The following is a 13176-nucleotide window of genomic DNA, read 5'->3' on the forward strand; positions in this document are numbered from 1 at the left end:
GTGGCAGAGAGTTGGAAAGTGTTTGAAGGAGCAAAACATGTAAACTGATTCGTGTTGGGCGGCATATTCAGTTATAAAAATTGAAAATAATATTTGCGTAGAATTCTCCAGTTTGCAGCGTTTAAACAAGTTCTTTCAATAAATAATCGCCCTAACACATAGAAACTTCCAGGACTTCCTATGCTGGCTGTAATAAGGCAATATAAATCTTCTATCTCATCATAAATAAAACTGACTGGTATTTACGTGAATCGAAGCATATTTTGCCTAGCAAAGAATTTACATTACATTATCTCGTTATCTTTAAGCCAAACTGCTAAACATCAACATTTGTCCTGTTCCTGATTGCGTTTGTTCTTTCCTTTCGCCCTACAAGTCATTGCGGTTCGCATCACAGGAGGTAAAGAATTGTGCCTCATTATTTTGAATGATTAGAGAATAGAGAGCAATAGAGATGGAATGAGCAGCAAGATTCCCCTCGGGGGAAAAGATACCGGCACGACATGAATCAATCATTAAAGTATGGATTTGTGAATGAAATGAGTGGTAAATGGCACCGATTTTAAATTTTTATTACACTTTCTGCATTGTTTTAAAAAATATTTATATGTGAATAAAGCAGTAACCGTATTTTATCTTATTTATAGAAAGTATTTTTTTTAAATGTTTAAGAAAATTCAAATTTTGCAAGAAAACGTTATCTGCGTTATTGCGTTATTTTTCCTTCAATTTCTTGTTGCGCCTAGAAAGTATGCAATGCTTTAACACTAGCTTCACAGCAGACATTTATCGTTACGCGAGCTTAGGCTTAGATTACTAAAAGAAATTATAATATGATTTTCAACAACTTTTCTATGTATTTCATGTTGATTTGTTAACCTTTTTAAAGTTAAAATTTATTTTGTTAACTTAATCTAAACTTTAATATTAAAAAAATCATAGCCCAATACAACGAAAACTGTAGTAAAGCAGAGTCCACCTGAAACAGTTTACGCTTTAGAAAAATAAAGTCAGAATAAGTTACAGCAAACAGTACAGAGGCGTTCAAACATAGAACAAATTTGAAGCCTTTGTACCATTCGGCGCTTTTCCTTACGACCTACTGCCGACCGAACGTCAGGAAACAAAGTCCTTCGGGGCAGTAATTACTGCATGGAAAATTAAGCACCAAATTCATCGCTTTTTCCACCGGACTGCTGCTGCGTTCGGATTGAATTCCTGGATCGAAGATCATCCGTTAATTTTTTTCTCTTGCGTTTGGTTCCTTCTGTTTTGTTTCCTTCACACTCCAATTCACTTCACTATTCCACCGCTACAAGCTGCACTCTAATTTGCGATCGGAGCTCCTTCAGCTGCAGCTCCCTGGCAGGAAGGTGAAGAATCAAAGCAAGCCGTACTACCTCGAAGGAACATAAAATTTCTTTTAATTAAAAACTTTTCCATCCAACGCGGGGCAAAGTGGATCGCTCTAAGCTGGGAGGAAATTTACGCGTAAAACAAGAGTCGCGAGGGAAAGCGACGGTACGATACAGCTGTCTCCGAGAATCGCATCGTAGCGGCATCGAATTCCGGCTGGTGGGAAGATTTATAAAAGCCATCTTTTTCCCGTTCGACCTTTTCGTCCCGTACTCGTTACAAAACATCCCTCCAGCGGTACGGTGCATTTGGGGCATTTTTATAAGTTGCTACACCTTGTGTACAATTTGGGGGGGAAATTGAAGCGAGGGAAAACGGCTTCAAAGCAGGGATGTTGTAGGTAAGGGTGAGCTCGCTAAAATCGCGCCTAACCGGGTGGGCAGTGTTATGGGTGGGCAGTGTTATGGGTGGGCAAAGAAGTATTACCTTGGCAAAGGGGCGAGAGAATTGTAAACGGGAAGAAATCATGCGGTGATTGGTGAAGGAGAAAATGTTCGATGATTATTATTTGAGCAACGTTCGAATTTTCGGACACAACTGATGCTCTGTAAAGCTTTGACAATAATCCGAGAGCAGTTTTCAGGGCTGTATTGCTCAATAGACGTCTGTTCGCAGATGCTAAGGTTTCGGACTTTTGAACTGCATCTAATTTGCGTCATCAGTAAAACTCTCTGATCGGTTGAGCATATACACAGAGCGAAATAAGAATAGCACCACCATGTGTTTTGGCAGTACAAATTCTTTTTCTTTCAATTATAAATCTCAAAACATCCTATTTCAAACCTTTTTAAAACAATACATTGAAATTTTTGAGAATCATTTACATTAAAGTCGTAAAATGCTTGAAAAAGAATTCGAAGTACAACATCAGAACTAATACTTTACTTCTATTACACACTATTACATAATTCTATTACATTTTTGTGAAAGATACAGGTCCGCAGAACATGCTTTCCAATCAAAATCCATCAAAATGTTGGGTGTAAATCATGTTTTACCCAGATAAGAGCTCTAAATTGTGTCATTTAGCAGCTGCTTAACGAAGCCTTGAGAGTAAGTTTATTTATAATATTTAGATACCCTTCGACGAATTTATATCATATTTTGGCTTTTTACGCAGATATTATTAATATTATTATGTATTGGATTAGATTGGATTTATTATTGGATTTATTAGTCGATGGATCGTACTGGGGAAACCGCGTACGACTAAAAGGGATATGCAAAGGTGGACTTACGCGTAAGTGGTGGGAAGGGACATATAGAGGGATAGTTGCCAGAAGGACGAGGGAGTCGATATTGGAAAGAAGGATGTTGGCTATAAATAACTTGTAAGCATGACCATGACGATCCTCAAGTCTAACCAAAGCCAGCAGCTGACACCGCACAGAATAAGAAGGCAAAGTAATGCTGGAGTCGTTCAATAAACGCCGGACGGCTATTCGAATGAACTTCCTCTGTACTCTTTCTCCAACCTATTCATAGCGGTGACGCCGACGGGTAACCATACAATACTGGCGTAGTCCAGGGTTTGACGCACCCAGCAGCAGTACAGCGCTCTAAGGCACGACGAGTCTCGAATCTCAGTAACCATACGTGTGATGAGCCCCATCACCTTGCTAGCTCTCTCGAGGTCCGAGTGGAGAGAAGGATCAATCACGAAATATTATCCAGCCACACCCCAAGGTCCTTGACCGGAGAAAACCCGCGGAAGTGTTGAGCCGTAAAGCTGGTACTGGTGCAAATATTTGGTAGATGAACGACCAAACGAGGCTACACAGCACTTGTGTCGCTGTCTGCGCCGGTCACGTATGCAATCTGCTTTACATGATTTTATTCTTATCCTAGGCTAAAAGTATTTTATTTATTTATTTATTATTACGGACTGATCTAAAAGTATTTGTTTAAGTAAAATTTGACGCCAAGAAGCTGTTAATAGGCATGTTAGGAATTAAGATTTAAACGCTAAGAAACACCAAACGAACAAGATCGATCCTAACGCGATCGGCTAAGAGCTGTCCGAACAGTTGCCATTTATCTAAACTAACAAGGTTGAACATCGTTTCATCCTAAAATCATGCATTTTTGTTCATTCGTCGAAGAAATTTATATTTTTCATATATATAATTACGATGGGCGACGCTCAAGAGTTGATAAAAAAAAATTCAGTAATACATCATCCACTGCTTTTGAGTTCTGAAAAGAGACTCTCTCTTGTGGCTTGCTTTTCCCTAACTGAGGCCAAATACAAGGGAACGCTATTGGTATTAGTAAAAGGTACAACGAATATTCCCTTTCACTTTTTTCTTGTATAGTAAGCATCACTGTCTTTTCCGCTGTAGCGATCGCATTTGGTGTTGGGAGAGCAGCGATGACACTTCCGGTTCCTGTTGGATTGGGAGACACGTTGTGCATCGGCTTGTTGGAAGATCAAGTGGTGTACCCGAATGAGGTGTGGTGATAACGAACCCCATTTCGACTAACGAGGGGTTGGGATTTTCAAGATCAAACTTTCGACTTCTGCAGGTGCTGCTGGTTATGCATGTAACGCTGATATCTTCTGGCTGACTAATTTTCTACAAATATCCGCTTATACTGTACCATAGTTCAGCTACTCCTCCCTCGTGTCTCAGAGCAACTATAATCAATTTTTTTTTTTCATAAACTGTACGTCTTTGGCATGTGATTTGATGATATTCTAACCGATTTCTGTAGAAGAGATGCATGATTAATAGTTTGTTTAGACCCTTACCTTTCCGCAGAACATAAGTTGCGATTCTGGACTTATAGCTACTAAACGAGAAATAGAGAATGCTTTCGCAATTTTTTGTATGAAACTTGAAGAATTGATAGCAACTGAGTGAACAACGGGAAACAAAATTGTGTAAAATTTAAATGAAAGGTTGCTTTTCTTAAGGGAGCAGGTGTTTAGACACGCCAGCTGATACCCGAGGTTTTCGCCTGGGTTTTGCGCCATTTCGGGGAGGTCGAATTCTACACAACGCATTTGTTGACTGGGCACCTCGTCTTTGAATGCTCACGTTTTACTGTTCTTCGCCGTCGTATGTTCGAGCAAGTAAACACGGAAGTGGCTTCAACTAATGACGTCGCATTGATGATGTCCAGCCGGAGCATTTGGCGAAGTATCGCAGAAGCGACCAACACCATCATGTCTCGTCTGCAGCAGCGACGCATTCGCGTTGAAATGGAAGGTACTGAGGTTGGTTAAAGCTCTTAGCAGTAAACTGTACTCCTCAGGCGTACTCCTACAGGTAGTACGTTTCCTAAGGTGCTGGCGTCCTATTAGCTCACACAGCATCCGGTAGTGAGCGTAAACTGACCCGCCAGACGCCTTAACCAGGTAGTCATAGCGCAACGTCGAGACGTGTCTTATGGACAGATACGTCTATACCACTCTAAACGCAATATCCTAGTTGGTAATCTTAGAGTTACGGTGAAGGTCCGTGGTGGTTTTTGCCGGTAAGAATCCCACAGTACCCAAGGGGTGGTCCCGTTTTGCTCAACGTAACACTGGGTCCCTATGAAAGGTTTCCACCACGAAAAAAAAAGCTGGGTTTAATTTTTTACCCTTTTTCTAGAATTTTTACTTAAATGTAAATGGTTCTTAAAAATTTTGACGTACTGATTCGAAAAGCTTTTAAATAGCTGAATAAATTGAAAAAAAAATATAGTGGTGGTATTCTTTTTTCGCCCGGTGTAGGCTAAGGATAAGGATGACTGCATGCTGTTATCCTTCACAATTACTGAGCTATTTTAAATTTTCTTTACTTCGAAATTACTTTTCATTTGAATTAACATTAGGAACCCAAAACATGCATAATCTTTGAAGTGTAAATATTTCACTTTCATGAATTAAACAAATCCTATTGAGCAAACAACTATATCCAGATCGGTTGCATATATTTTAGTTTTTTTGTCATAAATAAGTACATTTTATTATTTTTCCATCCAACTCCATTTCACTAACAAACAGCGGATTGAGGTAAATAAAATAATAATCAAAATCACCATCAGATTCTCATCCTAATCACTTTAATCTCCAAGATTTCAAACTCCCCGTAGTACCTTCGAGCGGAGTTCTAAAACTCTTAGGTCCCGTGGGTAAGCTGTTCCGTTCGAAGTAACAAAGTTTATGTTTTTTATCCCGCGAGCTTCACCAACTTTGTCCAAGCGTTTCCATATCGATAAAAAAAATGAAATTTGAGCCTGCACCGAAAAGTACCAAATCAGACCCCCGCAAGTACCGCAAAAGAAGTGTTACTTCTACATCTTCTTGCCGAGACGGTTCCAAATTGATTACCATAAATTTGCCACCAAACTCCGACCAAACCACTGGGTGGATGTCTCCCGTGATTTTATCACCTCATCGATCGTTGTTTATGGTTGTAATTGCTTGCCCACACTGTCCGCCTTTAAAAAGGCTGATTGCATTAGCACTAAAGAAAAGGTATTTTACAGTGAACAAAAAAAAGTTTCGGGAACTGTGTGAAAAGTTTGAAAGGGATTGCGAATGGTAAAATTGACACCGAAACTTGTTTAAAGTTTATCCACTCTAGCCGTATATAACAATGGTGGTAGATCTGTATCGACGCGTTTTATTCACGTCTTCTCGTGAAGGTGAACGAAATCTGGTGGACATTGTACGATTTCCAATCACTGCTTGCTTTACGATTTCCTAACTGCTGCGGCACTGCGAACGAGGACCGAATCGAATCAAGCACTCTTATCCGTAGCTCAAGGATCATAAGTTTTAAGGTCCTCCCAGTCTCGTTTTAGACGTTTTTTTTTCTTTCTGCACAATCACTCCAACACATCGTTGCAACTATCGATGGAGGCGCCCAGTTACGAACTGGAAAGCCATTTGTCTTCGATTTGTAACTTTCACTGATGGTTTTTTAGCCGATGCACTCGTTGAAACTATACGTACTGTTAAGATCAAATCGGTCATTAAACATCCTGCATCGTTAATTTCGACGTTTAATCGAACCGTCGACTAACCAAGCACAATAAAAGCTTCGTTTTTTGTCGATTATTTTACTCGTCAAAGTTTAAACTGAATATGTGACACAAAAAAGGAGCACAAATACGTGTCCAAACGCTCAGCTGATGGCTAACGAAAGGCAAACACAGTGTCCGTGTGCATCTTCCTTGCTTGGCTGTTTAATGCCTCCGCTCATTAGAACGCCGTCGATCCATTGCCAAGTGTGGCTTTTTCATGCACTTGCAGGGCCCGCCTAACTGGATGTCCTTTTCAACACTCGACGTTCAGCGTGCCAAGCGAGGAATGAGCTGAAGACGAGACTTTAATTTGGATATCTAAATTTTTCCACCCGGATGACAGTTGGCGACGGTGGCGGTGCTCACAGTGGCATCCATAGCGCTCAGTACCATCATGCGCCTGCTACGTACGGTTCAGTGTAACGAACGTGGCATTCTGCAGGTGGGAAAAAAGGGAGGGAGCGAGAAGCTGAGTTCACTCCGGCGTGACGGAAGCCGATAGTGAAACGAGATGGTTCCATTTAATGGTGTTGGCAGTTGACTGAGGATGGTTTTTTGAGTCCTTTGCAGCCACTTTGGGCAGTGGATGAAAGCAGGATTTGGATGCTACTTTTTTAGCAAGACTTTTGGGTAAAAGTCGGACGGAAGCATTAGAAATGTGCGACAATATAAATTTTATAATAATGTTATGATGTATTTAATGTATGTCACAACAGATGTTAAAACTCACTCACTAGGTGAACTTAGGGATGAAAGATAAGAAATAAAACGTTATTACGTTTATTACGGAAACATTGCACGAACAATTTCCGAATCATGGCATTAGCTTAAAAAGCGCCGTTTTATCAGGCTACGAACCGTTTTACTAAATAATAAATATTGTAAAAAATCTCAAAAAGCCCTTTAATATGTAAGGTAGCTGCAGATTTCTTATCTTAAAGTTATTATTTATTAAATGATTTGTTATAAAACACAAGCCAATTGCGGTTGTTGTTGTTGTTGTTTATTGCGGGTTCATACATATTATGTGTTATTTTTAACAATTAATTTTGTTGTAATGGGTTCGCACTGTTTGCTTTCCTCATTGATTTATAATTGTTTAGTGGTCGCTGGTTTAAGCATTCCTATGTTAATAATGAATAATAATTATTTTGTGGGAAAAATTAACAAAAAAAACCTCACGAAAAGAAGTGCAATAAATCTAACCCACCTAACAACCTAACCTAACATCTAATCAAGAGACATAAAATTAAACGCTTATTAAATTTAAACCTAACTTCTAACCTAAACTGCAGCTAAACAATTTAATGTTATTGAATTACAGGTTTGACATTTATTACAGTAGTTTTGATAATTTTTTTCAATAAATTGTTTGATTGTGAGTGTAGTTGTTATTTCATGAAGCCTATTACTATTGAACCAAGGTGGTGCATTCATGCACATTTTGAGTACTTTGTTTTGCATTATTTGTATTTTTTTATGGTGAGAGTCTGCAATGTTTTTTCCAAGCTGGAGATGCGTACGTAAGTATAGGTCGGAAAAATGTCTAATAAATTAGTATTTTGTTTTTTAAATTTAGTTTTGATTTTCGATTTAAGAATGTATACAAAGTTTTAATCATCTTGCTCGTTCTTACTTCAGTGTTTTCTACGTGCGTTTTGAAAGTAACTCGTTTGTCAAGGTATACTTCTAGGTATTTGATACTTGGTTTCCATGGAATGCACTCCTGCCTCATCATTAATTCGCTTTGTGGTATTTTGCGCATACATGTTTTTCTAGTGAAAAAGATTGCCTCGGATTTGAAACTATTGGTTTTCAGTTTCCAATTAATGCAATATTTGGCGTATATTTCTAAAGCGTTGTTTAAGCGTCTAATAATTACGTTGGAACTTTTAGCTGAAGCTGATATTGCGAAGTCATCGGCGTAGAGAAAATTAGAGCAGTTCCGTGCATTCGGAATATTTATTTATTATTTATTTATATTTCGAATTAGACGGCTTGACGCCTTATTGACAAATGGCATTCGGAATATCTGCTATAAAAATATTAAACAACAGGGGTGATAGTACACTGCCTTGCGGTACACCGGCGACGAGTTCATAATGTAGTGATTTAGATTTTCGAATGTACACAATGTTCTTACGATTTTTGAAAAATGATTTAACTAAACGAATGAGATAAACGGGAAATTTAAATATGATTAACTTATGAAGAAGTCCCTGATGTCATATTGAGTCAAAAGCCTTTTCGTTGTCTAAGAGCACCAATCCCGTAGCTTTGTTAAATAACCTATTTTCGATTATGGTTTTTTTTATCGATGTATTTGATGAATTGTGCTTCGGTGAGGTTGAAACCCAAATTGTGCATCAGGGATTATATTATTGTTATCAACATGCGCACGTATTTTGGAGGCAATCAACTTTACCAGAAATTTACCTAGACAACTTAGGAGACTGATGGGTCTGTAGTTTTCGGGTTTGGGCTGATCTTTGCCGGCCTTGCCGATAGGCACTATTTTTGCGATTTTCCATTGATGTGGAAAGTACCCTAGCTTGAGGCACGCGTTAAAAATAGTCGTTAGATAGATTATGGCTTTTCGAGGGAGTTTTTTAATCGAAGTGTTGTTAATTCCATCGCATCCAGTACACTTTTTATTTTTTAATTTTTTATCATTTTTATAAGGTCTTTGGGTTTTAAGAGGTCTGATAGATTTATCTGATTTCCTTGGTTTGAAACAAAGTAATTAGCGTTGGTACAAATAATTTTCTGTTCTAAGGGGCTAGTCATACTATGAGTTAAACGATGAGCATTTTCGAAGTGCTCTTTAAGAGCGTTACATTTTTCTGAATCCAGTAAGTAGCACGGAGTTATGTTTCTTCAAGTGCGAGATACTAGTATGTTGATTTCTAATGGTTTTGACCAGTTTCCAGAAACGATTTGTGTTGTTGTGTTGTGCAACACAATTGCGGCCAAAAATTGTTCGCTTCGGTTTAAATTGCTCGAGTGCGCCTAAATGTATGCAACGCGTTGTACACCTCAAAGCAAACCGATAGCAATGGGAGGGACACACTCGATGAAGCTATTATTACACAACTTAGTTTTCAGACATGTTTAGTACGGAAAAATTACTTCCATGACGTTCTCATACCTGAAGAATAATTTGTCCATAAGCCCTAAAAACCATTAAATCCATTCAACGAAGATGCTGATGGTTCCAACATGTGATTGAATTCTATTGACCCATCGAGTAGAGCTATCGAGTGGATAGTTTAGGATTGAAAGTTTCTTTTTTTCTGTGCGCTTTGAAATCGAATTGATCCATCAACGCAATCTGGCAGAGCGATACATGCAGTAAAATAGGGTAACCGCCGGTGGTTTTTGTTGGTTAAAGTTTATACGCATGATCCTGTCCATTGACTGTTGCTGCCTTTGCCGTACCGAACTGAACCGGGAGCAATGTTTGATCAACGCAGTAACGCACACACACACAACAGAGCGAGGGGTTAGAAGCCAAGGGGGCGGTTCGTGTAAACAAGATGCGTGTGCTGAATTCTTGGTGCGTATGGCGTAATGCCCGAATCCTTTACGGTTGCAAAATGCCAAGCGTCCGATGGGCGGATGGCCAGCCACTTTTGTTTATGCTAAAGTTCTAGCACAAAGCTATTCTTGACTATGTGCACATGAAAATTCGTGCAACCATTTTAGAAACCAGGTTTAATTCAAAGCTCGACGCTCGAGATGGACGGTCTGTGATGGGGCACTGCTTTTCCAGCACGCATTTCCTTCCAGCGTGTGTGCGATCGGGGCACGTATGTGTGTCTGACCCACACCGGATGCTAGTTGTGGTTCGCCACATCGGCATCGATGCTTCGCACAGACACACACAAACACGACACACCATACACACCGTGGCATGCCGTCTGTGCCATGGGTCTGCCCATCGAAGCCCAACGCCCTGGGACAAGGTCGCCGGTGTTGGCCAGTTCAAGCCCGGTCCAGACGGCAGGCCAAGCCAAGGTGCGGTTCGAGAGTCAAAGCCGGATTGAAATATGGATTAGATTTTCCCGCCAGACGAGCGGCGAGCCAAACCGATGTGTTAGATGCATCGGGTCAGCAGCCAGTGTGCAGGTGCATCGAACACATCGGGCGGTGCGTGAATGGAAAGGGCGGGAGCAGAGGTGAAGCAGGGTGGTGGTGGAGTTGCAGTTAGGCACCTTCAATTGGACCATGAAGTGCAGCCACCCGAAGCGTAACCGTACCAAGGTAAACACAACCGGCGCCTCGCCCACTCGCCGACCACTCGGTCGCCATTGTTGTGCAGTTCTACTTCATCAAGTGGCACTGACTTCGTTTACGTTCCTCTGCCTCCCGGAGGATATGTTTGTGTGTGTGTGGTTGTGGTGTTTGCCAGCAGGAACGGGATGCCTTCGTGCAGGGTGCAGTGGGCTATGTAAACAGCAAACCAATGCAGTGCACTCGCTTCTCGAAAGGGAAGCTCGCTTGAATCGAGCAGGTTAAAACAACTAGGCGGCCAACGTTGAACGTTGCTGACAAATTCATTTCTGAAGGATGAATGCTAAGTAGGAAGCAGGTAGAATACAAATGTGGTGTAAACTGCAGGACTGATGCGAGATGCTGGGACCTGGGATGGCTTTGGACTGTACAAAGGAAAGCTAATGAAAATTAGTACAAAATACGCATCCGTGTCGGAGAGAAGAAGTGTCAAAAAATTTAATTTAATCACTTCTAAATAGTTGCAAAAATTGTTCTGTAAGGGCTCGTTGACCGAAAGGAAGAAATCTTACAGACGAGTGAAAGAAACCACTTGCAAGCTACACCAAAGCACATCTGCAATACGGCAAATGAATTACCCAAGTGTTCTTGCATTCTTAGTGCTCTTGATCGATTGAGGACCAACGAAAATGGTGCATTGTTGTCCTGCAAATAAAGCCTGTGCTAAGGAAGTGCTCATTCACACCACGTGAAGGATTATGCTGTAAAAGCAAACAGTTCTAGGAATCAATTTGTATAATGATCACCACGCAATGGTAAATAGGGTTTGAAATCTAGGCAAGGCTCCAGATATAATGTATTATTACAGAACAAAGATATGATAAGGATTATTGTAACAAGATGAAAGATAAACAAAGTTGCAAATTTTTATTTGTTAAACCGAACAGGAAGGATCATAATTTTAATTGTGTTATTCCCAAGTATATTTGACTTGATTCTGTGAGCTGTCTGACGTCATAACCATAGATCATCGTAGTACTCGGTCTCTACTCGGCTTATGACTTGATTTACCCAAAGACAATTCTGTGTATGAAGAGCATAATTTAATAGAGAGCTGAACCAAGCCCGACTTGATGAGTTTATCGCGGTACTGCCCAAAATCAAGCTGGGTTTCAATAAACTAAAGGCCTAATAGATATCCAAGGGCATCCAGCGTCAAACAAAGAACATACCATTTTAGTAACACTTTCACAGTTTTCCCTTAACCCATGCCACATTCGCCAATCGTTACTACAAACATTTCAGATTCAATGGATGGTTCTGCCGCTACTGCTAAGTAGTTAAGTTCACATCAATACACCTCTACGCCGTGCAGCCTCAGCACGCAAAGAATGCTTCTGTGTACCATCTCCAACATCCAACGGAAGTAGCGACCCATTCCGTCGATAGTCGATAAATTAAACGGTTTTTCTTTGTGCCTGGGTTGGATCTTGATGCGGCCACTTCCCAGCATAGACTGACACGCGGTCGTACCGTGGTTGAAATTGTTTCGTGCCGGCTGCTTAAGTGAGCATGCGCGTTAACGCACGTGACGCTGTGCTGTTCGGCTTCCGTGCCGTCGGGTCGGGCTGCATCACCAACCTGTTGCTGCTTTTCTGGTGTTTTGACTTAGCTATAGGGTGCATTTGTGCGAGTTGCTGTTGGTGAGATGGTGCCCAGAGGTACAGTGAATTCGAGCAATCGCATTTGGCACAGTTGGTTTGGGTGGAATCAAAACCCGAACGGGGAAGCAACGGTCACATTCGAAATGTACGTGCTTGCCACACGTTGCAAAGCATTGGGAGTTGTGTCACAACAGTAAGCTTCTCACAAATGGTATTTCTTGAATCAAATTAAATAAATTTTCAAAAAACTAAGTTTAATTATAAACATTTTTCAAAGACTTTCAATAATGTTTACTAATATTCGAATTATTACTCTACCTCTATTAATAATTATTCAGGAAAACCTACTTTTACTTTTTGCAATTATACATACTATGTACTATGCTCAAAAGCACACTACTTTTACTTACTCTAATAGAGTTGCGAATAAAACAAATGTAATAAAAAAGAGTCGGTATGTCAGAAGTGGGATTCGAACCCACGCCTACAGAGTAGACTACGACCTGAACGTAGCGCCTTAGACCGCTCGGCCATCCTGACTTGTTGAGAACTGATTGCTTCTATTTGAGTTGGTGGCCCGGAACAGAATGTTTGTTTAGCGTCTAAAATTATCACTGCAGCAATACGCAGGCCATATCACCGTAGCTCGCAGTACCGTATTTCGGTGCGTTGGGTTTGCGTTGAGAAATGAAAACATGCGTAGAACGCGTAGAAGGTGTCCAAGACGAGAATCTGTGACTGACAATCGCACCTTCTTCTAGGATTGTAAGTGTCACAGGAGATGTTGTTACAGGCATGTAGCTATAAAAGTCTTGTAGTCTAATATGGCCTACATAACTATCCT

The 13176-nt window shown here is 40.4% G+C and overlaps 1 non-coding gene across 1 annotated transcript; it reads right to left on the minus strand.

The window, feature by feature from the left end:
* Positions 1–12789: 12789 nt before the first annotated feature.
* Positions 12790–12872, minus strand: Trnal-cag. Its single transcript has one exon. It is a non-coding gene; the product is annotated as a tRNA-Leu (tRNA).
* Positions 12873–13176: the final 304 nt, after the last annotated feature.

Source organism: Anopheles stephensi, unplaced genomic scaffold, assembly GCF_013141755.1.
Source record: "Anopheles stephensi strain Indian unplaced genomic scaffold, UCI_ANSTEP_V1.0 ucontig29, whole genome shotgun sequence".
NCBI lineage: Eukaryota > Metazoa > Arthropoda > Insecta > Diptera > Culicidae > Anopheles > Anopheles stephensi.